This window comes from Microtus ochrogaster, chromosome 5 (assembly GCF_000317375.1).
Source record: "Microtus ochrogaster isolate Prairie Vole_2 chromosome 5, MicOch1.0, whole genome shotgun sequence".
Taxonomy (NCBI): domain Eukaryota; kingdom Metazoa; phylum Chordata; class Mammalia; order Rodentia; family Cricetidae; genus Microtus; species Microtus ochrogaster.
Window position 1 is genome coordinate 74,572,865 of NC_022012.1, and position 4,239 is coordinate 74,577,103.

Here is a 4,239-nt window from a genome sequence, read left to right on the forward strand (position 1 = left end):
TCTGGAAGAGCAGTCAGTGCTCTTAATCTCTGAGCCATCTCTCCAGCCCCCATGCCCAGCAGCTTTTGAGATGCCTGTGTATATTTTTTTTCCTACTGCTGGAGATTGAAGCTCTTACCACTGAGCTGTATTTCATCGGGAACTGATTTTTCTTCTTCATCCTGGTAGATGACTTGCATACAATGAGCCATCCTTGTAACCCTTGGATAAATTCAGCCTGATCGTAGTAAAGGATCTTTCTGTGTGCTGTAGGGCTCAAGTTGCTAGAATTGGGTTGCTTTTGTACATACTTTGCATCTGTGTTCCTTAGGATATTGGTCTAGAGTTTTCTTCCTGTTGTCAATAGAGATCCCAGGAATAAATGCACGTATCTGCAGCCAGCTGGTGACAAACACATTAAGAGCTCATCAGAGAAAGGGCAGCATTTTCAACAGATCGAATAAGATCAAATGGTGACGCCTAATACTCCGTACAAAGACCAACCCAAAATAGATCAAAGTTCAAAATGTAAGCCCTAAAACCGTGGAACTCCGAGAATAAAACATGGGAACTGTTGTTCAAGGCTTTGGTATAGAGCTGGGCAAAGTGGTGCATGCCTGTAACCCAGCACTTGGAAGACTGAGGCAGGAGGATTGTGAGTTAGACGCCAGTCTGGGCTACTCAGTGAGATCCTGTCTCAAAACAAAGCAAAACAAAATAAAAACAAACAAAAACCCCAAACCCACAACTGCCTTCCTAAAAAATAAAAACTAGGGCTAGAGAGATGGCTCAGCAGTTGACAGCACTTGTTGCTCTTGTAGAGGACCAGAGTTCAGCCCCCAGCACCCATACAGTGGCTGACCACCCACTGGAGCTCCAATTCCAGATCTGACCCTCTTTTCTAAACCTCCTGGGCATTAGACACACACATGGATCACATACACACACACAGGCAAAACATTCATTGCACTAATTACTGCTCCATTGCTGTGATGGAATAGCATGATCAAAACCACTTATAGATGAGTTTATTTCGGGCTTACGATTCCAGAGTTCATCACATCACAGGGGGAGCACGGCAACAGGCACGCAGACACGGTGGCAGACACGGTGGCGAGAGCAGCAGCAGAGCGCACATCTTGGCAGGAAGCAGACAGAGTGCATTCAAATAGCACATGGCTCTTGAAACCTCAAAGTCTGCCCCCAGTGACATTTCCTCCACAAGGCCATACTTCCTAAACCTACTCAAACAGTGTCACCAGCTGGGGACAAAGGCCTCAGATGCCTGGGAATATGGGAAACATCTATTTAAAACCACCACAGTCATAGACATTTTTTAAAAATATTTATTTATTATGTATGCAGTGTTCTGTCAACATGTATTCCTGCACGCCAGAATTGGGCACAAGATCTCATTACAGATGGTTGTGAGCCACCATGTGGTTGCTGGGAATTAAACTCAGGACCTCTGGAAGAGCAGCCAGTGCTCTTAACCTCTGAGCCACCTCTCCAGCCCAGTCATAGCCATTTTTTTTTTTTTGATTTTTCGAGACAGGGTTTCTCCCTAGCTTTTTTTTTGGTTCCTGTCCTGGAACTAGCTCTTGTAGTCCAGGCTGGCCTCGAACTCACAGAGATCCGCCTGCCTCTGCCTCCCGAGTGCTGGGATTAAAGGCGTGCGCCACCACCGCCCGGCCAGTCATAGACATTTTTAAAAAGTTACAAAACCCAAACAAATATACAAACCAAAATAAATGGCTAACAATTTCACGAAAAGCACTCAGAATAGGGGAAGGCAGATCTATACCATCACCCAGTCAAATGGCTATCATCAACACAAAACAGAAAAATGCTGATGGCTGTGTGCAGAAGGAATGCCAGCATGCAGCCTGGGGCTGAGCACTGCCAACTGAACTACATCCCAGCCCTCCGGTATTTGTTTTCTATTTCCTTCATTTTGTGTATGCTGTGTGCGTGCAAATGCCACGGCTCACGTATGGAGGTCAGAGGTCAACCTTTGGGCGTTGGCTCTCTCCTTGCTAGTCCCCAGTTTGAACTCAGGTCACCTGGCTTGGAGGCAAGTGCCTTTACCTTCTGAGTCACCTCAGTGGCTGTGTATTTATTATCAGGAAAACTCTGGAAGTTAAGTATTTATTTAGCAAGTGAATCCTATTTGACTCCACAGACACCCGAAGAGAAGCCAACTAGCTTAGGAGCGCTACCTCCGGACTCTGTAATCCCACTAGAGGAAGAGAGCCAGCAGGAACTGTGTGGCATAAAATGAAGTATTCATTCCGATTTGACCGTCACTGAGACCTCCAGCGCTGCAGTGCCTTCTGGGCAGGGTCTTTTGAGGACGGTTTTATCATTGCCATCTTACACCTAGGGACACAGAGGGTCAGGATACTGTAGAGCAGGCCCAAACGCCTAAAACTGGCAGGGATCAAAGGTGCAGCTAGCTTTGAAAGCTAATGTGGCTGCCATTTTGCTTCTCCACCTCTCTTGGGCAGCAATCCCAAACCCCACACAGGCAAAAGCTCTGATGGAGACCCAAGCTATACTGACTGAAAACTGAAAGCCTCAAGAGCCCCCCCCCCCACCTCATGTGCTGAGGAGAGGCAAAATAAAACCAGGTCAGGTGACACAATTCTTCCCAAGCCTCCTCCCACTGCCCCAACAAGGTTTGGCTATATTACCCAAGCTTCCTCAATATCTTGTGTTCCAGTGGCCTCCTGGCCTCCTGAGTGGGACCATGGTGCATACCACCATACCCACTGGACTCTCTGGAAACTTGTGTTGTTGCTGCGGTAGGGACAGGTCTTGCTGTGTAGCTAGCCTGGTCTCCAACTTGCAACTTAACTGCCTCCATGTCCTTAGTGTTGGGAATAAAGATATGTACCATCACACCTGCTCAGATGTTTGCTTTTTCTCCTTTCCCCCTTTTCAGGATTTTTCTTTTTTTTTTTTTTTTTTTGAGGCAGGGTTTCTCTGTGTAGCCATGGCTGTCCTGGAAATCCCTCTACTGACCAAGGCCTTTAACTCAGAGATCAGCCTGCCTCTGCCTCCCGAGTGCTGGGTTTAAAGGCGTGCGCCACCACCACCGGGCCGGAATTTTTTCTTTACCCCATCAGGCTAGTGTGAGAGCTGCTTCAAGTATCCAGCAGGAGACAAGATCCACCCTGGGACAGGAGCGGTGAAAGGACGAGGAGGAAAGACTGGACTGCGGAGACAACTCAGGGGCTAACTGGCAAGGCCGACATCACAGCACTGGACTGAGCCGTACAGGCCTATGCAAGTGTATGGATATTTATGATCACGTGTTCCTTAACTAAGCCTACACAGAGGACACACTTCACAACTTCCTGCAAAGGACTGCACCCGCACCCGAGTGGACTGTTGAACAAGAAAGACTACCTACCCAGGTGTGTGTGTTCCTGGCACGTGCGTGGGTCCACTACGCTGCTGTTTCCCTAAACTTCTCTCTCAAGAACTCAAGTTCAGAGACTGCAATGTTTCAGGAAGAAGCAAACAGCAATCTAGACAATCCCAGTGTCTATGTTATAGCTGAAACCTCTATTTCTGTCAGGGGCAGCATGTTTTCTGAATCGAAAAGCCAAGGCATCAGATCTGTGGAGCACTGTGGGCCAGACTGATGAGCACTTAAATCCCAGCAATTCCTGAAACCATAGCAGCCCCCGCATGGAGCCATGCTCTAATTAGAAGATTCTCACATTGCTGCCCGCTGTATTCACTGGGTGGGTGGGGTTACGCAAACAACAGTGAAAAGGTTCTAGGGCTGTGTTTGCTCCTGTCACTGTGGAAGCTGTGGCCACTGGATATCTCTAATACTTCCAGCCCAGCATGCAAGCTGGTGGGAAGCTGATTTCTCATCAGAAGTCAATCCAGGCTGAATCAAAGACAACGTAGTTTCTGTCATGGTTCCACACAGACTATGTGCACATTCAGAGGCAAATCTTGGTAGTGGGCCAGGGAGATGTCTCAGTTAAAAAGCACATGCCACCAAGTCTAGTCTGGAGTCCAGTCTCCAGAATCCACATGCTGAAGGCTCAAAACCAAACTCCCAAAAGTTGCTGCCTGCCTTCATATGCATACTCACAGAATAAACACACAAATGTAATAATAACAAATTTTCTTTAGAAATGGGTTGGACTGCCGGGCGGTGGTGGCGCACGCCTTTAATCCCAGCACTCGGGAGGCAGAGGCAGGCGGATCTCTGTGAGTTCGAGACCAGCCTGGTCTACA